Genomic DNA, 26115 nt, shown 5'->3' on the forward strand with positions numbered 1-26115 from the left:
GGTGATCAAAGGAGTAGTTGAATCTCTTTCTATGTAGAAGATTCTCCAAGGTGAATGGCCACGCTTTAGATTATTCAGATGGAATAGAATACTTTAGGAGGCAGAAAATGAGGGGAAAAAGGGAGAAAAAAGAAGATCCGTCAAATAGATGTTGCTTCCTAATCTCTACATGAAGTCTCCAGATGACCTCAGTACAAGATCATTTCACTGACACAATGAGGTTTTGTATTAATTACCATGTAGACTCATGGGCCAGGAAGGAAGAACAGATTGTACCGCAGAGATAGGTACAAGCCCATTCTGAAGGAGACAGCCATGCTGGTCTGTTAGACATGAAGGAATGGCTCCTGTTTATCCTGATGTTCACAGTTTAGGTGTGGGGTTAGTCCCAGTTTTCCCAAGACCTTCAACATTTGTCATTTTCCTTGCCTATCTTAGCCAACTGATACAGGTGTAGTGGTATTTCGAGTTGTAAGAATTTTACTTCTATCAATAATGACTTGAAGTATCTTTCATGGCTAGAAATAGTTTCAATTTCATCGAAAATTGTCTGTTTGTATCCTTGACCATTTATCAATTGGAGAATAGCTTGATTTCTTATAAATTAGAGTCAATTTATATATGTTGAAATGTGAGGCCTTATTTAGAACTTTTAACTGTAAAATAAGCCCCCAGTTTGTTGCCCCCTTTCTAATCTTGTTTGCATTAGTTTTGTTTTGTTAAAAGCTTTTTAATTTGATGTAATCAGCTCTTCTTCTATTTCAGATCACTAATGATCTCTAGTTCTTCTGTCACAAATTTTCCTTTCTCCAAGTTCTAGAGAAAATCATCCTATGTTCCTCTAATTTATTTATAATCTCGGGAACAATGCTTTGCACACTACTGTCCCATCACCATCTCAAGTGTTTCATGGTTCCATGGTTTCAAAGATGTTTTTTTTTCCCATCTAGGTAGGTCCGTAGCCCCATTTATGTCCATTTCCCACTTCTCTTCCAGCCCCCTTTCTCACTCTGCTGGTCATCTTGTTTCAGTCTGGTTAAACCCTCCCATGCCATGCTGCCTCAAGATGCTATGTTGAGCCAAGCTTCCCACCACAGAAAGCTGAGAGCCATACCCCCATCTTTAGAGAGCTTAGAGGGAAATTAGGTGGGCAGGGTGCTCCTGGCTCAGAAGAAGATAAGGGACTGGGATCTGCCCTGAGATCCCTGTCCCCTCAGAGATGGAACCGGCTGGCTCTCAGGGACAAGCTTGATCCTCCACTGCCCTCAGATCTCTCAGCACCCGGCTCCAAACAGTAAGCCTGAGATTTGTTCTGTGGAGCTCTAGTCTGTGAGGCAACTGTCCTTTCAGTAATAAAATCAAGCCTAACTTCCTCTTGATCCCCCTGCCCTGAATAGAGCATTTGGTGTCAGAGTTTGTGGGAACAGAAGCCTGACTCAATTTATGGCCCTGGTTGTCTTAAACTGAACCAGAAGTTTCAGAGGTTTAGAATGCTTAGGATGGCTTGAGACCAAAGTCATAGCCCCTAGTCAAGGATACTTTTATTTTCACCATGGCATTTGATCTTCTGTCTCAAATGACTGTAGCTTTCTTCAGAGCAGTGCACAAGATTTGAAATAGATTTATATTGAAGCATGTTTGTATTTTATATTCAGGTCCAAATTCTCTCCTTCCTTCAGCATCTTCTTTCACCTATCCCTCTAAAAAAGAATAAAATATATTACAAACACATATTCAAGCAAAATGAATTCTAGCCTTGGCCTTGACAAAGAAAACAACAACAAATGCTTCAATTTGTACTTGGCAACCACCTGTCTTCCTGAAGGTAGCTCATGTTCTTCATCACGAGTCCTGAACCTGCTGCATTGCTTTCCCCCCGATTTTGTGGCTTTTTTAAAAGCAGACCTTGCAGATAAACGGCACCCAGGGGAAAAAAAAAACAATTAACAAAATACAACTGTCCATTTGGAGTTGTCTCAAATAGCCATCTGGTTTTGGGGACACCTTCAGATGATGCACCCCTCTGATTTGGGTGTAGTGTTCAGAGCAGTTTCCAGCTAACTGGCTTCTCTGGTTCAGGTCACTTGCACAGGTCGTCCTTCTCTTGCTAGAAAATCTCCTGCAAAATTGAGCTTAGCAGAATCATAATTTTTCTTTGTAAAATAACCAGGTCAAAATCATGAAAGTTAGCTTCACCCTTACATCTCTACTATTAGGAAATCAAATGTAGTCCATTTGACCAGAGAATACATTTTTAGGTTACCAATTGATATAATTCTTGATAAAACTCAGATACAAACAGAAAATAGAACCCACCTTGATGCTTGGCATTGTTCATTCATCCCTTAGGAGGATGAGAGTCTGCTATTTTTCTGTAAGAAGATGGGCTCTAATACAAAAATGAATTCATTATTATTGTTCTGTAAGAAATGACCCAGAAACATTGATGCATTGTTGGTGGAGTTGTGAACGAATCCAACGATTTTGGAGAGTAGTTTGGAACTATGCTCAAAAAGTTATCAAACTGTGATCCAGCAGTAAGCTACTGGGATTATATCCAAAGAATCCCAAAGAAGGAAAGGATCTGTATGCACGAATGTTTGCAGCCCTTTTGTAGTGGCTAAAAACGGGAAACTGAATGATCCATCAGTTGGAGAATGGCTGAATAAATCAGACATATGAATATTATGGAATATTACTGCTCTGTAAGAAATGACCAACAGGATAATTTCAGAAAGACCTGAGAGACTTACATGAACTGGATGCTGAGGAAATGAGCAGAACCAGGATCATTATATGCCTTCAACAACAATGTATGATGATCAATTCTGATGGACGAGGTCTCTTCAACCATGAGATGAACCAAAATCAGTTCCAGTAGCAGAGCAGTAATGAATTGAACCAACAGACACCCAGAGAAAGAACTGTTGGAAATGAGTATGGAATCCATCATATTAGAATCTCCAAACCCTCTTTTTGTCCACCTGCATTTTTTATCTCCTTCAGGCTAATTGTACAATATTTCAAAGTCCAATTCTTTTTGTGCCATAAAATAATTGTTTGGACATGTATAATTATATTGTATTTAATCTGGCACTGAATCATTTAACATGTATTATTCAACCTACCATCTGGGAGGGGTGGGGAAGGAGGAAAAATTGAACAAAAGGTTTGGCACCGTCAGGTTTTGGCAAAATTACCCATGCAGGCAACCTCCCAGCCGCCAAGGTAGAAGAGATAAATGAATCTCCCTGCCTCAAGAGGGCCGGGCTTCCCCCAGAGTGCTCCTCTCCATCCCCAGTCAATGTTCTGGGAGGCCCCTCTTAAGCCCAAGAGCTCTCCATCTATATGGACGTCCCAAAGGCTAACCCTCCTGGAGGCAGGGATTAGGTTGCTCCAGAAAGTGTTCTTGTAGTCCTAAGAACTTCAAGGGAGGTGTGACCACAAGCATTGGTTGTTCATCAGTATTAGCAACCCATCGCCTCGCAATTTTCCAAGATATGAACTAACAAGCACAGTATTGTACTCCCATGAGTTGTAATACCTCAGGGACCCTTTTATTATCACCTCCTTTGAGTTTTCACCTTGTTTCAAGTTGAGTTGACACTATAGATTCAGTATATATATATATATATATATATATATATATATATATAAAATAAAAAAATGAATTCATGTAAAAGTTGCCAGATTAACTCCAACTATCATTGGTTCTGGGGTGTGACATTAAATACATTGAATAATCAATTTCAAAACTGTGCATATCAAGTATAGCTACTAATAATGTTCACTTTCACCCCTAGCCATGTCAAATGAATAACCCTTAAAAATGGATCTCTTTCTAAGATGGACCACAAGTCAGTCTTCTCTTCAAATAATTAAGTAGGCTGTTATCATTTTCATTACCACAGAACACAGACAGTTATGATGTTAACTTCATTAAACTGCAGAATTATACTCTGGTTTCCCAAGTCTTTAAAAATCATTTGGCCTAATTATTCCTTGCGCCCTTAAGAAAAATTAAAGTAGCATTCTTTTGGCACAAAGAATATCTAACCAGTAATGTGTGAGTTGACAAACCAAGTACTTAAATCTCACTGTTTAAAATACAAAGAACAAAAAATTCCTAATCAAATACATCTAAATCTTATATTATGGTCTCACTATGGTAACTTGGGTATAGTCTGGGAATAACATAAAAAAAATCTATTTAGTTGCATTTGTACTGAATAACACCTCTCTAAATTCATGTCAATTCCAGGCAAAAGTTAGACAGCCAAGCTTAAAGTCATCCAGGTGGGATATTTTTCCATTCAACAGGAAGTGGAGAAATTGAGTCAGGAGAATCCTTGCACAGTTCGAAATATGAACCTCCACCTTCCAAGAGAACTACAACCACAGTATGCAATGTCAACCCCATATTACAATCTAGAAACATTGACTCTACTGAAAAGAATACTGGAAAGTCCTCCTCAGAATAATTTCAGTTACAGTCTCATGAGGTCTTAAACAGCAAGTTCCAGTAAGGAGAGCTTCGGGTGGATTTGGTTTTCAAGGGACCATTTTCGGATAATGTAAGATTGACTATAATTTCCTCATAGGGAAACAGAGGAGACAGTAAAATCAGTTCTTATCTTGATATTATCTAGTACTCATGGTAAGCAGATGCTTTTCATCCCAGTTCCAATATGATAAAAATGATTTTGCTTCAGGCTTTGTAGTAATACCAGAACAAAGACTGGACAGTATGTGCAAATGTGACAATCCCAAATTATATTTAGAGATTGGGTTATAAAAAAGTTGTCTATAGTAAAACAAGTTCTGTTATTAACCTGTACAAATGGACAGAGACAGAGACTCCTGCTCTGAGAAACCCTTTAAACAATGGGAAATGAACTCTTTCAGTTGATTCTGGGGCCAGCTGGCATGTACTTCTGCAGCTTTACACGCAACTTCTAACCCATTGCTCAAGCAGGACAAACAATTCCCTTTACCTTATGCAGATGGACAGTGGAAGCATCCTTGAATTCTGGGGGCAAAACTTCCTTTTGTCATATAGTCTGGAAAATTTCAGTCAGCTTTTGTCTGAGCCAGGGACCCCCTACCTTGCAAACTTCAGCTTGAGCATGATGTTTTCAGCCAGAGGCCAAAGCCAGAACTAAAGTGGCAGGAGCAGGTGCAGATTTTTTTGTCCCCAGGTGACTGGGCACCCAGTGCCGCCTCGGAAGCAGAGATGTTACAAAGTGGATCAATTCTCTGCCTCAGGCTCATTCTGCCCAGCAGTCAATGTAACAGAAATCCCAGGTCTTCCATCACGAAGCGTCACACCACCCATAGGGGAAACCACCAGGTACAGCAAGTAGAGTTCTGAATGCTGTGGATAAGCTCACCTTTGGCAGTCTCGTTACATGTAACTGTCGGACTTGTGAGCTCACTTCAACAAGGGCAAGATAAGATCCTAGGGTTTAAGATAGGGCAAGCTGCCCAGCCCATAAGAATTAGACCACAATTCTTCATCCTTTGCGAATTTCCCTTCTAGGAAATTCTAGAAGGTCTGCAGAGCCCTTGTAAAGGACCCTGTAGTTGTATGCCTCTGAAACCTGACAGCATCCCAGCACCACACCAGGAAACCGGAATCGCCCATTTCAATTGTCTTGGGAAGATCCTGAAGATCACCAGGCAGAAAGGTACTGGACACGGAGGCCTCCCAAACCAGAACTGCCAAGCGGTTCCAGCTCTACTGCAGCGCAATGCAACCCAAACAGCGATAGTGTTTGGAAAGTGCTCGATGTACACCTGCCAAATATTTTATACATTTTATGGAGAACTCACAAAGGGCAAGTAAAATACAAGGTGGTCAGAAAAGGATAAAAGGATACTCTCGCGCCCTCTCAAGAATGTTAGAATCCGTAACTATCTTCTGGAGAGAAATTTTGAACCAAGCCCAAAGGCCATCAAACTGTGATACTCTTAGACCCAGCAGTGTTTCTACTGGGTCTCTATATCAAGGAAATGAAAAAGGAAGACAAAAATAGACTCACACACGGGCAAAATGTTTGTAGCAGCTTTTTGGGTGGTAGGAAAGAATTGGAAAAGGAGGACCATCCACTGGGAATGACTAAATTAAGCTGTAAGATATGAACACAATGGAATATTATTGTTGTATGAGAAGTGATGTGCAAGCTGATTTTACAAAGCCCTAGAAAGATTTACATGAACTGATGCTGAGCAAAACAAGTTGAACCAGCAATACATTATGCTAATAATAAGAGCAAGAATGTGCATTGGTCGTTCATGAAAGTTCATCGATCACCCACTGAAAGGGATCCTAAAATCAAAACACCAAAAATTATGGCCAAATGAAAGCCTCAAACAAGGAAAAATACTCCAAGTGGCTAGAAAAAACCCAATTCAAATATGAGGGCCAATAAGGATCACCAAATTTGCCATCAACATTAAAAGATCGAAGGGTGGAATGTATTCCGAAAGGCTAAGAACTCGATGCAAAAAAAAAACCCAGCCAGAATGAGCATCTTCAATGAAAAGTAATTTCCCTATTTTTGGTGAAAAAAACAGAACAACAAGAAGTTTGATCCAAATATAGAACTCAATAAAAACCTAAAGATAAAAAGAAATCTTGGAACTATATTTCTCTGTAGAGTTATAAAAAATGCTATACCTTGTTCCAGAAATCAGAGTGGAAGGACATTGTATCAGAAAAGGGTAAAGTAATACTATATCTCACAAAGAGGCCAAAAGGAAACCTATTATATCCGAGAGAAGAATGGAGGGATGAACAATGATATTTTACTATAGAATTGATTTAAAAAAAATTTTAACATATTCAATGTAATTTGAAACTTCTCCATCTCATTGAAAAGTAGAAGGAAAGTGAAAAGGAAGAATAAGCCTAAAGCAAGAGAATATGGAAACCGTGAGGAAAGGGTAAGATAGGGGAGGAACTCTAAGGTGGGGAGGGAACTCAAAGGGAGGGCTGTGAAACAAGTGGTGCTCACAAGTTTAGTACTGAAGGGGGAAGGGAAAGAAGGGAGAAAGCATCTCAGGGTTAACAGATGGCAAAGTGCTAAGAATTGTAATTTAACCATAAATGTGAACAGTAAACTTTCCCTCATAAAGAGGAAGCCATAGAGGAATGGATTAAGCCAGAATCCTACAGTAATATTTGAGGAAACACCCTGAAGCAGGGAGATACATGCAGAATAAAGGTAAAGGATGGAGCAAAATCTACTATGCTTCAGGTGAATTCAAAAGCAAGGTAGCCATCTTATCTCAGATCAAGAAAAACAAAAATTGATCTAATTAAAGAGATAAGGAAGGGCACTATATTTCATAAAGGTACATTTAAATAATGAACAATATCAATATATAACATATATGCCAAGGTGATGTAGCATCTAAATTCTTAAAAGAAATAAAGGCTGCAAGAAGAAATAGATAAAAAACTAATAGTGGGAGATCTCAACCTTGCCTCTCAAATTAGAATAAATCAAACCACAAATAAATAAGAAAAAGTCAAAAGGTAAATAGAATATAGAAAAGTTAGAATATGAATCTTGGAAAAACGAAATGGAGACAGAAGGGATACACTTTCTTTTCAGCTGCTTGGAACCTATACAAAAATAGACCATATATTAGGACATAAAAACCTCAAACTCAAATAAGTAAGGAGAATAGTAATGCATCCTTTTCAGATCCGATGCAATAAAAAATTACCTCAACAAAAAGCCAGGAAAAAGTAGACCAAAATAATTGGAAACTAAATAATCCATACTAAAAAGAATGATTGGGTGAAACAGCAAATTAGACCTTTTAATACTTACCCAAGAAAATGACAATAATGAGACATCATAACCAAAATGTGTGGGATGCAGAAAGCGATAAGGGAAATTTCATGTTTAAGAGCCTACTTGCAGAAAATAAAGAAAGAAGGTCAATGAATTGGCGCAACTAAAATCCTAGAAAAGGAACAAATTAAAAACCCCGTGAACACTAAACTTGAAATTTAAAATAAAAGGAGATCAATAAAATTGGTAAAAAAATATTGAATTAATTAATAAAACTAAGAGTTGGTTCTATGTAAAAACCAACAAAATAGATAAACCCTTAGTAAATCTGATTTAAAAAGGAAAGAGGAAAATCAAATTGTTAGTCTTAAAAATGAAAAAGAACTGGCCACTAATGAAGAGGAAATTAGAGCAATTATTAGGAATTACTTTGCCCAACTTTATGGCAATAATTCGACAACTTAACTGAAATGGAAGAATACCTTCAAAATATAACTTAGATTAACAGAGGAAGAAGTAAATATCCTAAACAGTCCCATCTTAGAAAAGAAATAAAACAAACTATTAACCAACTCCTAAGAAAAAAATCCCAGGACCAGATGGTTTACATGTAATTCTACCAAACATTTAAAGAACAATTAACCCCAATGCTATATAAACTATTTGAAAATAGGGATTGAAGGAGTCCTAAACTCCTTTTATGACCGACATGGTACTGATACCTAAACCAGGTAGTCTGAAAACCGAGAAGAAAATTATGGTCCAATCTTTCTAATGAATATCGATGCTAAAATCTTAAATAAAATATTAGCAAAAGATTCAGAAAATCATTCCTAGGATAATACACTATGACCAAGTGGGATTTATACCAGGAATGCAGGGCTGGGTTCAATATTAGGAAAACTATTAGCATAATTGACTATATCAATAAACAAACTAACAAAACCATATGATCATCTCAATAGATGCAGAAAAAGCATTTGTAAAATCCAACATCATTCTAATAAAAACACTTGACGGTATAGGAATAAATTGACTTTTCTTAAAATAATCAGGACATATATTTAAAACCATCAAGTGCAGCATATGCAATAGGGAAAAACTGGAATCTTTCCCAGTAACATCTGGGTGAAACAAGGTTGCCCACTGTCACCATTACTATTCAATGTTGATTAGAAACGCTAACTTGGCAATAGAGTCTAGAAAGGTTAAAGGAATCAGAATAGGCGGTAGAACAAACTATCACTCTTGCAGATGATATGATGGTATACTTAGAGAACCCTAAGATTCTACGAAAAAGCTAGAAATAATCCATAACTTTGTAAAGTTGCAGGTTATAAAATAAATCCCATAAATCCTCAACATTTTTATACATCACCAACAAATCCAACAACAGGAGATACAAGAGAAATTCCATTCAGAATAACTGTCGACGGCATAAAATATTTGGGAATCTATCTACCAAAGGAAAGTCAGGAATATATGAGCAAAATTACAAAATTTTCCCACAAATGACGTCAGACTTAAACAATTGGAAAAATATTAAGTGCTCCTGGATAGGTCGAGGAATATAATAAAAGAAATACTCCCTAAACTAATCTACTTATTTAGTGCTATACCAATCAGACTTCCAAAGAAAATATTTTAATGATCTAGAAAAATAACAACAAATTCATATGGAATAATAAAAGGTCAAGAATCTCAAAATTAATGAAAAAAATCAAATGAAGGGGGCCTAGCTGTACCTGATCTAAAACTATATTATAAAGCAGCAGTCAAAAACCATTTGGTATTGGCCAAAGAAATAGATTAGTTGATCAGTGGAACAGGTTAGGTTCACAAGACAGAATAGTCAACTATAGCAATTTTGTGTTTGACAAACCAAAGATCTAACTTTTGGGATAAGAATTCATTTTTGACAAAAACTGCTGGGATAACTGGAAATTAGTATGGCAGAAATTAGGCACGGACCCACACTTAACACCGTATCCAAGATAGTAAATGGGTCCATGATTTGAACATAAGAACAAAATTATAAACAAATTGGAGGAACAAAGGATGGTTTATTCTCAGCCTTGTGGAGGAGGAAGAAATTTGTGACTAAGACTAACTAGAGAATTTATCTATCACTAAATAGAACATTTTGATTACATCAAATTAAAAGCTTCTGTACAAACAAAACTAATGTAAACAAGATAAGAAGGGAAGCAACAAACTAGGAAAACATCTTTACAGTTAAAGGTTCTGGTAAATCCTCATTTCCAAAATATATAGAGAACTGACTCTAATTTATAGAAAACCAAGCCTTTCTCCAATTGATAAATGGTCAAAAGGATATGGACAGACAATTTTTCAGATGATGAAATTGAAATTATTACCACTCATATGAAAGAGTGTTCCAAATCATTATTAATCGAATGCAAATTAAGACAACTCTGAGATACCTACACACCTGTCAGATTGGCTAAGATGACATGAAAAATAATGAGGATTGTTGGAGGAATTGGGAAAACTGGGACATTGATGCATTGTTCGTTGGAGCTGGAAAACCCAATGATTCTGGAGAGCAATCGGATTATCAAAAGTTATCAAACTGTGCATACCCTTTGATCCAACAGTGTTGCTACTGGCTATACCCCAAGGAGATATAAAGAAGGAAAGGGACCAGTATGTGCCAAAATGTTTTGTGGCAGCCCTCTTTGTAGTGGCTAGAAGCTGGAAACTGGTGGATGCCCATCAATTGGAGAATGGTTGGGGTAAATTGTATGTATGAATGTTATGGAATATTATTGTTCTGTAAATGACCACAGGATGAATACAGAGAGCTTGGAGAAACTTACATGAACTGATGCTGAGTGAAATGAGGCAGAACAACAGATCATTATACACTTCAACAACGATACTCTATGAGGATGGATTCTGATAAGTGATTTCTTCAACAAAGGACTAATTCCGTTTCAATTGATCAATGATGGACAGAGCGCTACACCCAAAGAAAAAACACTGGGAAATGAATGTAAACTGTTTGCAGTTTTGTATTTCTTCCCAGGTTATTTTACCTTCTGAATCCAATTCTCCTGTGCAACAAGAGAACAGTTTATACAGGACATATTCAACATATATAGGACTGCTTGCCATGTAGGGAGGAGGTGGAGGGTGGGAGGGAAAAATCAGAACAGAACTGAGTGCAAGGGATAATGTTGTAAAAATAATTACCCTGGCATGGATTCTGTCAATAAAAAGTTACTATAAAAAAAAGCAAATAAAAGCTTCAATAAAAAGAAGGAGGGCCAAAACAGAAAAAAGACAATTCAATTGGACAAATCAAAAAAAAAATTTAAAAAAAACTAAATGAAAAAATAACCAAATAAAATTCCAGAATCGAACAAATAAAAATGAATGACTTAATAAGACAACAAGAATCAGTCAAGCAACACCAAAAAAATGAAATGGGAAAAAAATGTAAAATACCTAATTGGAACCAACCAACCTGGAAAATGGATCTAGGAGAGACAATCTAAAGATTATTGGACTCCCTGAAATACATGATGAAAAAAAGAGCCTAGACACTATCTTTCAGGAAATCATTAAAGAGAACTGTGCGGATATCATAGAAACAGAAGGTAAAATGGGTGAAGGAAAATTTAAGAACACCTCTTGAAAAAGAGGGCCCTAAAATTAACATCCCAAGGAATATCATGGCTAAATTTGAGAATTATCAGACCAAGCAAAAAAAATTACCGCGGAGAAAAAACAATTAAAATCTGAGGAGCCACAATAAAGGTTACTCAGGACCTGGCTAGCAGCTTCCCACTTTAAAGGACCAAGAGCCTGGAATCTATTTATTCTGAAAGGCAAAGGATCTTGGAATCCTTCCAAGAAATAAATTACCCTTCTAAACTGGATTTTCTTTCAGGAAGATGGACATTCAATGAAACTGATGAATTCCATGTATTTTTGATGAAAAGATAAGAGCTAAAGAAAAAATTAGACTTCAAAATATAGAACTCAAAAGAAGCATAAAAAGGTAAAAAGAAAAAAAGTCTTGAAAACTGTATTTCTGTTATGGGTATACATTGAAGTACATGTATAATCTGATTTTACTGTTATAATATAAAAAAAACTCAAAGATGGAAAAGGGTTAAGGAAAAAAGGGGAAAAGTGGAGGTAAATTGAGGAAATTACATCTCAGAAAGAAAAAAGAAAACATTATAATTGAGGGAAAAAAAGGAGGGGTGAGAATATTGTTTGACTCTTACTCTCATCAGATTTGACCCAAAGAAAGAATATTAGATATATTTGTTTTCACCGAGAAATACTTCTTATTTTATAGAAAAGTGGGAGAGGAAAGGGGAGAAGGGAAGGGGTAGGCTAAATAGAAGGGGAAGGAGAAATATTAGGGGAAAGGTATAAAAAAGGGAGAGGGACTAAGGGTAGGACTCTTAGGCAAGTGGGCTCATAAATAAAATACTGGGGAGGAGGAAAGGAAAGAAAGGAGAACAGTATCTTTGGGTTTAAGATTCAGGTCAGAATTCGTAGTTTTAACTGTGAAATATGAATGGGTGAACTCCCCTATAAAATGTAAGCAGATAGCAGACTGGATTAAAAGCCACAATCCTACAATATGTTGTTTACATTTAAAGCAGGGTGATACATACAGTATAAATGTGAAAGGCTGGAGCAGAATCTATTATGCTTCAAGTGAAGTAAAAAAAAAAATCAGGAGTAGCCATCCTGATCTCAGGTCAAGCAAAAGCAAAAATTGATCTAATTAAAAAAAAAATAAGGAAAGGAAACTGTTCTTACAAAGGGTACTATAAATAACAAGTAATATCAATATTAAATATATATGCAAGGGTTTGTAGCATCTAAATTCCTAAAAGGAAAAAGTTAAAAGAGAGTTGCAAGAATAAACAGACAAAAAACTATAATAGTCAAAATCTCAACCTTGCTCTCTCAGAACTAGATAAATGAAACCACATAATAAATAAGAAAGAAGTTAAAGAGGTAAGTAGAATGTTAGAAAAACTAGATATGATAGATTTTTGGAGAAAATTGAATGGAGACAGAAAGGAATACACTTTCTTCTTGTCAGTTCATGGCACCTATACAAAAATTCACCATATATTAGGACATAAAGGTCTCAAAATCAAGTGCAGAAATACAGAAATAATAAATGTACTTTTTTTTTCAGAACATGATACTAGGTAAAATTCAATAAAGGGCCCCAGGGAAAATAGAGCAAAAGAAATTGGAAACTACATAATCTCATCCTAAAAAGAATGAAATAGGTAAAACAACCAAATCATAGACAAAATCAATAATTTCATCCAAGGGAATGACAATAATGAGAAAACATACAAAAATTGGTGGGTATGCAGCCAAAGGTTAAAATAAGAGGGGTACATATCTCTAAGACTCTTACTTGCAAAAAATAGAGAAAAGAAAAATCAATAAATTTGGGCTTGCAACTAAAAAAGCTAAAAAAGAAAAAAAAAACCCCAATCAAATACCAAACGAAAAATAAAAATAAAAGGAGAGATCAATAAAATTGAAACTAAAAAAAAACTGTTGAATTAATAAATAAAAGTAAGATTTGGTTTTAGGAAAAACCAACAAAATAGAAAAACCTTTAGTTACTTTGATTAGAAAAAGGAAAGAGGGAAATCAAATTGTTATTCTCAAAAATAAAAAGGTAGAACTATCCACAAACCGAGTGGAAACTAGAGCAATTATGAGGAGTTACTTTTAGCAACGACAACCTTTGAAATGGAGGAATACCTACAAAAATATGAATTTTCTAGATTAACAGAAGGAAATAAATTACTGAAATAGTACCATTTTAGAAAAGAAAATAGAACAAACTTTAATCAACTCCTAATAAAAAAATCCCCAGGATCAGATGGATTTACATAATTCTCCAAACATTTTAAAGAACAATTAACTCCAGTGCTATATAAACTATTTGAAAAAACAGAGAATGAAGGAGCAAATTCCTTTTATGACAGAGACATGGTACTGATACCTAAACCAGTTTGAGACAAAAACAGAGAAAGAAAATTATTGACCAATCTCCCTAATGAATATTGATGCAAAATCTTAAACAAAATATTAGCAAAGAGATTGCAGAAAATCATACTCAGGATAATATACCACAACTAAGGAGTATTTATACCAGGAATGCAGGGCTGGGTCAATATTAGGAAAATTATCAGCATAATTAACTATCAATAACCAAATAAACAAAAACCATATGATTATCTCAACAGATACAGAAAAAGCCATTCCTATTAAAAACACTAGAGGTATAAAATTAAGACTTTTTAAAAAAATAGTCAGTGGCCTCTGTTTAAAATCATCAGCAAGCATTATAGGTAATGGGAATAAACTAGAACCATTCCCAGTAAGATCAGAGGTGAAACAAGGTTACCAACTACCACCATTGCTATTCAATATTGTATTAGAAAAGCTAGCCTTGGCAATAAGAGAAGAAAAAGAAAGTAAAGAAATTAGAGTAGGTAATGATGAAACCAAATTAGCATTTTTTGCAGATGATTTGATGGTATACTTAGAAACCCTGAGGAATCCTAAAATGTTTATTAATTCAATCTTTAGGAAACTTGCAAGATACAAAATAAATCCACATAAATCATCAGCTTTCTTATACACTACTAACAAAATTCTATACTAACAAAAAGAGATACAAAAAGAAATTCCATTTAAAATAACTGTTGATAATATAAAATATTTGGGAATTTATCTGCCAAGGGAAAGTCAGGAGCTATATAAGCAAAAATACAAAACACTTTCCACACAAATAAAGTCAGATCTAAGCAATTGGAAGAGTATCAAGTGCTCGTGGATAAGTAGAGCAAATATAATAAAGACAACAATACTCCCTAAACTAATCTGTTTATTTAGTGCTATACCAATTAAACTCCCAAGAAACTATTTTACTGAAATAGAAATAAAATAACAACAAAATTCATCTGGAAGAACAAAAGGTCAAGGAAATTTAAAAAATTAATGAAAAGAAAAAGCAAATGGGTGGCCTTATCAGTAAATTGGTATAATTATATACTATATATATATATATATATTATATATATATATATATTTATATTTATAAAAGCCGTCATCAAAATCATTTGGTACTGGATAAGAAATAGACTAGGTGATCAGTGGAATTGGTTAGGTACACAGAACAAAATAGCCAATGATTATAATAACCTAGTATTCGACAAACTGAAAGGCCCCACTTTTTGGGATAAGAATTCACTGTTTGACAAAAACTGTTGGGAAAATTGGGAACTACTATTTCAGAAAGTAGGCATAGCCCCACACCTAACACTGTATACCAAGATATTTCAACATATTTAACATGTATTGGACTACCTGCCAGATAGGGAAGGGAGTGAGGGGAAGAAGGGGGAAATTTGCAACAAAAGGTTATGCAAGGGTTAATGTTGGAAAAATTACCCATGCATATGCTTTGTAAATACCAAGCTTTAATAAAAAAGATAAAAATAAATAAAAAGGAGACAATATTAAAAAAATGAAAAAGAAAAAAGTAAGATGTGTAAAGTCAGAGAGTTTCGCCTAAATGTTCATAGGGAATATTTATTCGACCTGTGGCAGAGCATTCCAAGTTCATCTTGATTTGACCAGCAACAGCCAGACACACTAATTTGACTCTAACATAGTGATGTCATACACACACACACACATACACACACACACACACACACACACACACATTTAATGTTTCTTGATTGAATAACTGAGTCATAGTTTTCTTCATCCTCAACTAGCATGAATTTTAGTTTCTTCTTCATCCTGTCCACTTTATCCGAATAATCTTCAGATTATTCCAGTGAGGTACTTTACAATTTTTTCCTTTTTTCATTCTTTTTAGTTGGGCTTTGGAGTTCTTGATTTTTTTCATGGGAGTCATTAGCTTAATTTTCCCAGTTCTAGTTTTTCATTATGATTTTTCTTTGTTAACCATCTCTTTTTTTCATTTTTTTCTGCTTTTTCAAAGGGTGTGGTTTTCTTTGGGTTGGATATTGTTTTTTTTTTTAGACAATTCTGTTTTTAAAGGTTGTTTCTTCAGTGGATTCTTTTTTTTTACATTTAAAATTGTATTTTTAAAGGGTTGTTTTCCTTTTCCAAGCTTTGACTCCTCTTGCATCCTCTTGTTTTCTTTAATTTTTTTTCAGCCTTTTTCTTTTTATGGGCATTTACAGAACCATCTTTGGCTTGAGGCTAATTCATATTGCCCTTTGAGATTTCCCAAGTGGGCATTTTGTCCTCATCTGAGTTGGTGTTTTGGTCTTTCCTGTTACTATAGTAGCTTTTTATACTTATGGTTCTTTTCTGTTGCTCATTTTCTTTCTTGCTTGCTTGCTATTTTGTGACTATTAAGGCCAAGCTCTGCTTCTGGGGCACAAAGGGCACTGTCTCAAGCTTCATGTGAAGCTCTGAGCTTTGGCTTTAAGCACAGAGGTCCCTTGTGTTTGGTGTCTTTCTCAAAGCAAGGTGGTGGCCTATCTGCCTTCTCCAGGAAACAGCCTGGTTTCCCAGAATTTTTCTTCTGAGCTGGGACTGGAAGCTACCCTACTACTCTGCTTTTCTATGAGCCAAGAACAACGTTTGCCGATCTGCTATGTTTAAAATCCTCTCACTGGCTTTCCTGGGCACTGTCTGAGCTGGGCTAAACACCCCTTTCACCCCAGGAAGACTGACTTTTCTTGAAATTCTTACAATCTATCTTGAGCTGAAGTGTGGTTTCAATCTGTTAGACTATTCAGAGTTTTGGTTTCATGTGGTTTTCAAGCGAAATTGGGAAAGTTCAAGAAACTTCCTGGCTTCACTCTGTCATCTTGGCTCCACTCCCAGAACTCCAAGATTACTATTGTCTTTCTTATTGTATAGCCCCTCTTAGCTGACTCCCTGATCAGACACAGTCAATACCAGATATAGCTGCTACTACACCCAGGGTACTAACATTAGGTGAAGAACCTCCCTCCCTTGTTTCCCCTTAACAACCAGCCAGTAGATTTCCTTTCTTAGTAAAGGCACTTCACTATTGCATTTCACTATTTCTGGTTATTCCTCTACATCCTTCAGTATATGTAATATTCATCTCTAAAATGTAATGTTCTCTGGGATCAAGTTTCTTGGGGGGCTTCTGGAGGCAACCTTTGTTTCAGTTCAGTAATCCCCCCAAATGCAGCCAGGAGTTAAAGTCCAAATCCTTTATTGTTTCCTTCAAAGTCTTATCTCCTTCCTTGGGGCTTGCTAGTTTTTTCTGGAGGTCTTCCGGATCTTGGTTTCAGTGTTCTCCACAGGACAATGCCACCCTTCTCTTCTTCCTTATTTCTTCCTGACTTGCCTTCTCTTGGCTTTTTGAATCTCCTCAACTTCCAGGTTTGTTTGAGGCCTCCAACCACAACAAAGGTGGAAGATGGAATGAATCTGTCTCCCTCCAAAGCTTCTAGTGCCTTGCCCTTTCTGGCCCTGAGGCTCCTCCATATGTTTCCACACCAAGGTATACCCGTCTTTATATCAAAAGGGAAACCATTATTTTTGTAAGGTTAAACCAATGCTAAATAGATTTAATCCTTTTGTTCAATTCCCTTACTTGGCACCTTGTTTCAAGTTCTGGTCCATAACGAGTATAGATTGGTTAAAGTCTAAATGAGACATACCATCTGCCAGACTGAAAACTCTATCAGTCAGCCATTATTAAGTACCTACTATGTGTCAGGTACTCCTTACTTCTTTTACAAATGTTCTCATTTGATCCTCACAACAACCTTGGGAGTGGAGGATGTTATTCTCCCAATTTCACAGCTGGAATACACAGGTAAAGTCATTTGTTTAGCATCACATAGCTGGGCGGTCAATGAGGCCACATCTAAACACAGGGGTTTCTTCCTGTCTGCAAGCCCAGCATTCCAGAGGGAGATGGAAGTCTTCTGTCACTGGTCTGTTACTATGTCTTCTGGTAAGTCAGTTAATGTTTCCTTTATGAATTGTTATGTTAAGTTCATTCTGTATGATTCCTATCAGATAAATATTTATCAGTATTTTCTTATCATTTGTATTGTTCGAATATCTGCTTTTGTTTTGTCCGATGATATGATTGCATTATCGATTGTTTTGTCATCATTTCATGTATAGTATATTTTGAGTATCCCCCCCATCTTCTTAGTTTTGTTAAGTGTGTATATTTGTATTTCAATTGTACTTGTAAATGATATCTTGAAAAATGTGCTTTCTTCTCTAATCTGTCACTATTTCTCTTTTTAGTGATTTCCATTTTCCTTGATTTGTCTCTAATTTTAACTGAAAGTTCACAGAGTAGACTTTAGGTTTAGACATTAGGATCCCCTATTCTATAAGCTCCATCTTTAGACACAAAAGCTCCTTGAGGTCAGCAACTATTCTTTTGTATCTTCAGAAATAAGCCTAGTGGATAGGGAATAGATGGTGCTTAACATTTGGTTTTTGATTTGGAGTTTATTAAGTTACAATTTTTCTACTCGGTACTATGTTCCCTCAGTTATTCTGGTGTATTATGTTTCTATGGACTTGTTTCCAATGACTCTTTTCTTTTCACCCCTGATTACCTTCTCCTGTTATCCCTTTCTCTTTGTAGTTTTGCTTCTTAGTTCCTTTTTGTTTTTTGGTTATTTACTTTCCCCTCCATTTCCCCTTCTCAGTCGAGATTCCCCCTCCAACTAACAAAACAAGGCCTCCTTCCTTCCCTTTTGAAATTCCTCCTTTCTCATCACCCATTCTCCTCAAGGCTCTTTATTTCTTCAGATCTCAAGAGTTAACTTGTCCTCTTCATAAATCCTGAATTTGACCCACACATATCACTCACACCTCTTCATCCCCTTTTCATTCACCATCCTATTTACAATTCCACTGATTTACTGGCATTACTGTGTGAAGACCGTGTATTTTTAAATCAGCAGGAGTCAGGAATTCAGGTTAGGGAAAATCGTCGTCTTTATTCTCCAGTGAAGAAGGATCGGGAGGTGGAAGAGAATCAAAGCGATAACAATGTGTGCAGCGGGTCAAGCTGGCTAGATCACCAGCCACAGGGAACAGCAGCCAAGAATAGAATCCAGGCCCACTCCCCAGCTTTTCTTCCTGTTTCTTCTCCTCCTGCCTCCACCCACCAAAATCGTTTTCCTGTCAACACATCAGGACTTGCAAGAGGTGGGCAGGGACCATTCTTTATCCAATCATGTATATTAATAGAGTATAGTCCAATTACTATTTAGCCTCATGTACTTGGGACCTCAGTGCATCAACTCAAACCTCAGCCCATTACATTACTGAAATACTGATAGGGACAGTATGAACCAGTATCTCTCCATTGCTTGTAGAACTTGGTATTTCTCAGTTGTGCCTTGGAAACTCTATGTGTCTTGGAAATTGCACTCTTGGTGTTACTTCTTTTCTGAAAGGTAATTTATAGTATTTAATTTTCTTTTTAAATTTTTATTTAAAATTAAATACAAAATAAGAAAAAGAAACAAAATAGAAAAAGAAAGACAGAAAAGGAAATTTAAAAAAAAATGTCATGTGTCCAGCAGGACATCAGGGAAGATTCAAATTATGCAATAATATATTTTCCTTACAAAAAGCATATATAATAAGAAAAGATTATATTCATGACTTCCTATCTTTTGTTCACTTTCTTGTAGGTTTTTTTTGTTGCTGTTGTTTTCTGCTATGAACATTTCACTTTATTCTTTTTCCCCTTTCATCCCTCCCACCTCCCCAAAGCAGACCACAGTTAAGCACAGATGCATTTATACATATATAATTATACCCATGTATGTATGTATGGGTATATATATATATTCACAACCATGCACCCAATACATATAGCTATATACACACATACACATACCTACCTGTATACATATGAACACACATATATACATATGCATTTACACATATGTAAACATGCATCTAAAATATCAATATGGCTAACACATAATGTAGTTTTCTCTCTTGATTGAATTTTTAAATTTGACTTTTTCTGAAGTTTATGATTACTTTTTTTAGTTCTACTTTTTAAAATCTCTAATAAATTCTATTTCTGATTCTTGTTATAGAATTTGACTATACCTCTTATTTCCTAATTTGCCTAAGTCTTCTACTCTTTAATTTTACTCTTTAACTTGCTTTGCTATTATTACTTAAACTCTCCCTCCCAACATGGGAACCCTATTTTATCTTTTCCCCCCAGCCTTTTATCTTATTACAATTTGTCTGTACACCTTGTCCCAGTGGGTTTGGTTGAGACAAAGTCCTGAATATCTGCAATTTCACTGAACATACATTTTTTGTTCAATATTATAATTTGTCTGGATTTAATATTTGTGGCCCAGGTCTAGATCTTTTCATTGCTGATATATATTTGCAGTCTTTTATGGTAGCTGCTGATAAATCCTGTACAATTCTATTTATAGCTCTATCATATTTGAAGAGGATTTTTTGTTTGTTTGTTTTCTCTATTTCTTGTGAAAAGTTCTCTTTGATCTGGGTTTTTTTAATTTGGTAATAATATTCCTATGTGTTTTCCACATAGGATCTTTTTAAGGCAGTACAGTGAATATTTTTTCTATTTCTCCTTTTCCTCTTCTTTTATCACTCCAGGACGATTTCCTTTAATTATTTCTTGCATTATTGTGTCAAAGTTCTTCTGGTCACAGCTTTCAGGTAGTTCAATTATTCCCATATTTTCTATTCTTCATCTGTCTTCCAAATTGTTTTTTTTTTATTTAATGTTTTACATTCTGTTCCATTTTTTTTTTTGTTATTTATGTGTGGGATGCAAAAGACCCTTAACCAAAATAACTAATCAGAGATCACTCAAATTAGAAAGCAGAAAGGTTATTTATTACAGAGCTTCTCATGACAGGTGGGCAGTCCAGCTATGAAATAAAGGGAAGTGAAATATTCACACGGGCCAAGAATCAGTGAATATAACAGTTTTTTTTAGTTTTTTTTACAAGAGATGACATCAAATTAGAGACCATTGAAAGTGTGGGCCTCAGTTGATTTGATGAAAAATTGAAGGAATGCTTTGTTTCTAAAATTCTTTTTTGGAAATAAATAGGCCTTTCAGGCTTGATAAAAGTGACAGTGTTTTGAAAATTACACTAAATATTGATAAATGTCAAACATTGATAATTTCACCAGCTTAGGTTAAATAAATTGTCGTAATTAAACAAGATTTAAGTTATAGCCTAAATATTGTATTTTAGGTCATAGGAAACAAAGAAAAATGAAAATAAAGAAAAGAATTCAAATTAATGTAAGTTCTTCATCTCCCATTCCAACATTTATATTTTGATTTATTATTTTCCATGTCTTAAGCTTCACTGATTCCTTTGCCAATTTAATTTTCAAAAATTGTTTTTTTTTAAGATTCTAATTCCTTTTCTGTTGGTTGTTTAGTTTTCATTCTTGGAGTTTTATTTTTTTAAATTTTCCTCAATCTCTCTCATTTGACTTTTGCATTCTTTTTGAGTTCTCCTAAAATGCTTTTTATTCTATTTCAATTAATCTTTGGGTAGAAAGGCTTTTTTTTTCCTTCATTGTTTCCAAGATGAACTATCTTCCCCATTTCCATGGTATGATTTCTTTGTTTTTGATTCTTTGTTCGTTGAATGTTTGTTTTTTTTAACTGAGAACTGTTAGTATAATACGCAAATTGGATAGGGGATGCTGCCTTAGCTTCCTTCTTGAATAACCCCAAACTAAAATCCAACCTCCTTTAAGTCCCAGCTTGAGTAATCCTGCCCCCCTGCCTTCCCAGGTGTGATTTTTCACCGGGATGGACAGCTGGGCCGGTGGTCCTAATCAGCTGGTTTCCTGGACTGATCCGTTCTTTTCAAGGTTTAGGGAGGTGGAAGGTTTTGTGGGTTTGCTGAGGTCCAAAAACCTCTGGGTCTGGGGTGTTTCTGCTGTATGGAAATTTTAAAAGAACATTTGGTTAAAACCCATCCTTTGGCCTTTCTTTAGGCTTGGTTGTCCTAGGATGTTCCATTTTATATGTTTGTGGGTTTTGTTTTTCAATCTTGTTCCTTTAATTAAATTTGTTCTGTTTTTGGGGAAATCTAGAGAGCTTGTTTTTGATACTTCATATCTTTCCCAGAATTCCTCAGAGTTTCATTTTTCTTAAAGTCTGGGAGTTTCTATAATTCCTCTGTTGTGGTATTAATTTTTTCTCATTCTGTTCCTCTGGGAGGAAGATTTATTTCTTATATTGAATTAATTTTCTTGAAATGTTATTGGTTTTCTTTTCTTTTTTAGATTGTCATTCACTTAAAAGATTTGTTCCTATCCACATTCTATTTTTTATCTCTTTTCCCATAGAAAAATCAAAAAAATGCTGACATTTTCCCATGTGCTCAAACGATGTTGGAGACCTTGCTCGGCTGCCATTGGGCCATTCAAGGAAATTTTTGAAGTGGCCTTGACAATAGGGCCAGGAAGGCCTAAATTAAAAAGTTTAAGTCCCTGCCTCTGGAGGATCTACCAGCCTGATCTCGGGAGGGGTGCAAGGAGGAGAGACACCCGGAAGATGGCAAAAGAGGGAATTTCCATTTCCAGTCCTCTCAGCCCTTAAATATCAGTATGATTACATCATTCAGGCCCCAAGTATGTGGAACTAGAGAACCTTCATCTATTAATCACACAGTTAATCCCCTGCTGTGAATCTTTGTTCCTAATTGTTCTCAAGTCCCCCATATCTGGGGTCCTGTAGAAAAAGGGCGGGGATAATGCTTAGCTGTGTGTCTTAGCTGGGCAAAGCACTTCTCTGCCTTTCTCAGTTTCCTCATCTGTAGAACGGAGTCCCAGCAGCAGCCATTTTCCAGGGCTGTTGTGAGGATCAAGTGATTGAAAAGCACCTGCTGTGTCGACACTGCTGCACACTGTTGGTGGTTATTGTTAGGATTGTTATTGTCTACCTGACAAGACGAGCCTCTCTGTCTTTCTCAGGCCCAGGCAGGGACATTGGTGGCTGCTTTCTGCAGGGCCCAGCTTCAGCAGCATCATGAAATGCACACCCTTTGACCCAGCAGTGTTCCTACTGAGTTTATCTGCCAAAGAGATCTCAGAGGAGGCAAAAAACATTTTGCCCAAATGTTGGTGGCAGCCCTTTTAGTAGTGGTTAGAAACTGGAAACTGAATGGATGCCCAGCAGTCGGAGAATGGCTGAATAAATTGTGGTAGATGAATGTTATGGAATATTATTGTTCTATAAGAAACAAGCAGCAGGAAGATCTCACAAAGGCCTGGAGAGACTTACATGAACTGATGCTGAGTGAAATGAGCAGAACCAGGAGATCATTGTACATGGCAACAGCAAGACTACATGATGATCAATTCTGATGGACAAGGTGATTCAGGCCAGTTTTAATGGTCTTGTGATTAAGAGAGCCATCTACACCATAGCATTTCCTCTCTTTTTGTTGTTTGCTTGCATTTTGTTTTCTTTTTCATTTTTTCCTTTATGATCTGATTTTTCTTGTGCAGCATGATAATTGTATGTATATATATTGTGTATTGTGTATTTTGCGTATACATATACACATACACACATGCAGATATATATGTGTGTGTGTGTGTGTGTGTGTAGGATTTAATTATTTATTTAATTATTATAATTTTAGCTTAACATATATTAGAGAGGGGAAGGGAGGAAAAAGTTTGGAACACAAGGTTTTGCAAGGGTCAATGTTGAACACTTATCCATGCATATGTTTTGCAAATAAAAATGTGTAATAAAAATAATAGTTTTTTTTAAAAAGTATTGCACACATATCATCTCTATCTGAGTGTTTGCAGCCGTGGGAATCTGGAGAGAGGGAGAAATCTTTGGAACACAAGGTTTCACAAAGGTGAATGGTGAAATATATCTTGGCATATATTTGAAGAATAAAATAGTATTAAAATAATAATTAAACGCACATCCTGCTTTTCTCTGCAGTCAGTTGCAGGCAACTGTTAAATCCTCCCCTGCACCTTCCCTTGCTTGTTTCGGGGTCTCAAGCTGCTTCAGCTTTGGGGTTAGGGGACGGCTTCTTTATCGTTAACGGCGCCATTACTCCCATGGAAGGAAAAGAGAAAGGGGGGAGCGAACAGTCCCTCCTCCCCCCAGCAGGAAGCCTCCTCCTCCAGGGTAATATAAGGGCTGAGGGATGCTCTGCCCGCCCCGCCCAAGAATGTGCCTGGAACTTTCCGACCAATGGCCTGGTTGCCTGGGCTCCCAACGGTCTTCGAAGTCTGCGGCATCATCATGGCCGTCATAAGCAGCAGCGTTGCTGTGGTAACGGTAAGTGGACAAGAACAACCTGTGGCTGGGGGTCAGTGCTCCGGGAGCTGGGGAGGAGGGGCTGGACCGGGCTTTCTCGCCCACTGTTTCCTTTCAGCATTTCTGGCCTTCTGTTCTTGAGACCATCCTGCTACCCGCGTCCATGCTCCCAATTGTCCATGGTGTCTGCTAACAGTGAAAACTCTCTCCTTCCAACCCAGTCGTCCTCCTAATCGGGCCTGCCCCCCACTCCAGCCAGGCTGTACCGCTCCAGGTGCTGAGAGTTGGTCCCCCACCAGCTGACCACTGGCCCGAGCCAAGTGATCCTTCCCCTCTGTTGCCCCGCCCCCTTTCCTTGCCCGCCATTTCCCCTGCCCCTTTCCTCCCCCTTCCCCTTCCCTGCCTCCTCTCATTCTTCCCTTGCCCCTTCCCCCACAATCTTGGCCTTGACCTCGATGATTCTCTATGGCCTTGACCTCCCCTGGGGGGGTGGAGAAATAACTCCTCTTACACTGAGCATGACCTTTCTCCCTGCAGGACCAAAGATGCCCCACTTCTACCCTACACCCGTCCTCATTCTGATGCTGCATTTTCTCTTCATTCTCCTCCTCCAATTCCTACCCTTCTTTCTCCTGCTTCCTCTCCTTTTATTCCTTGTCTTCCTCCCTCTTCTGGTCCGAGACTCTGAGGAGGACGCTGAAGCAAAGTAGGAGAACTAGTCTGGAGCACCTTTAGGTAACTTCCCCCTTTTATTTGTAGAGAATGAACTTTTGACATTTTAAGGGACAAGAGAGCAGGCCTTGGGAGCTGAGATGGGACCTTTAGTGGCTATAAATGCGGATTTATTTGGATTTGGAATGTATGAGCTGTGTGACCCCTAAGCAAGAAACCCTTTGTCCCCCTATCTCAAATTACTCTGGAAAAGGATAATAATAGCATCCACCTCCCAAGGTTGTTGTGAGGATCACAGCATGGTAAAGTGCTTAACAGAGGGCCTGGCACTGGGAAGTGCTACATGAATGTTAACTTATTTTTTTTTTCCTTTAATCAGGGGCGGTTGTTTCCCAATGGATGTTTCTATATGGGCATTTAAATGTCATCATTGTAACCTGCCAATGGAGATGAGATGTTCTGTCACTGGGAATAAATTCAACTGAATTAAGATCAACTCAAGGGTTTTCATTCAAATGTTAATGACAACATTGTTTATCACATTGTTGTGTTTCAAAATGTTCTTACATTGGAGAATGTGGTCAATTTGGACACATTGGTAAAATTTTCATAAGCTCTGTTGTTAGAAAAGCAATCTAGATGTTGTTTGATTAAGAAATGGACTGTAACAATGTGCTTCATGCTCTAAAGTACTCTAATTTAAGAACTTATACACTTGCACTTATGCTTATGAATAAAGACAAATTTTACCTTCAGTTGTTTGCCTCTTGCTTACAAAACATTTGATAGTGTTAACCAAGATGTTTGGAGATACTGTTATAATGTGAAGGCCTAAGAAATATTTACATGCGTGTTTTTAAAAAGAAAATTGATCATTGTTTAAGGGGTGGGAAAGGGTACGGAGTAACGTGCTTGTAAAATATATTTGTAAACTTTAAAAGACTCTCGGAACCAGCTAATCATAAACTCGTTTTTAAAATAGTATTTTATTTTTCCAAATACATGGAAAGATACGTTTCAACATTCCCCTTTGCGAAACCTTGTGTTTCTAATTTTTTCTCTCTCTCTTCCCCCTTCCCCTTCTGAAGACACCAAGCAAACCAATATAAGTTAAACATGTGTGATTTTTCTAAACATATTTCCACATTCCTCATGATGCACAAAAAATGAGTTCAAAAGTGAAAAAAAAAACAGAAGGAAAAAAACAACAAACAAACAACAAAAAGGTGAAAATACTATTTTGCCATCCACATTTTCTCCATAGTCCTCTCTCTGGGTACCACTGAG

The 26115-nt window shown here is 36.7% G+C and overlaps 1 long non-coding RNA gene across 2 annotated transcripts; it reads left to right on the top strand.

The window, feature by feature from the left end:
• The first annotated feature begins 23706 nt into the window (after window positions 1-23706).
• On the top strand, window positions 23707-25583 carry LOC116420422. Of its 2 annotated transcripts, XR_004230740.1 has the most exons (4): window positions 23707-24177; window positions 24275-24430; window positions 24694-24891; window positions 25208-25583. It is a non-coding gene; the product is annotated as an uncharacterized LOC116420422 (long non-coding RNA). The 2 variants fall into 2 exon arrangements; XR_004230739.1 differs by lacking the exon at window positions 23707-24177 and having other exon boundaries at window positions 24187-24430.
• The last annotated feature ends 532 nt before the right edge of the window (window positions 25584-26115 follow it).

The sequence above is a fragment of the Sarcophilus harrisii genome, unplaced genomic scaffold (assembly GCF_902635505.1).
Source record: "Sarcophilus harrisii unplaced genomic scaffold, mSarHar1.11, whole genome shotgun sequence".
In the NCBI taxonomy this organism is placed as follows: Eukaryota; Metazoa; Chordata; class Mammalia; order Dasyuromorphia; family Dasyuridae; genus Sarcophilus; species Sarcophilus harrisii.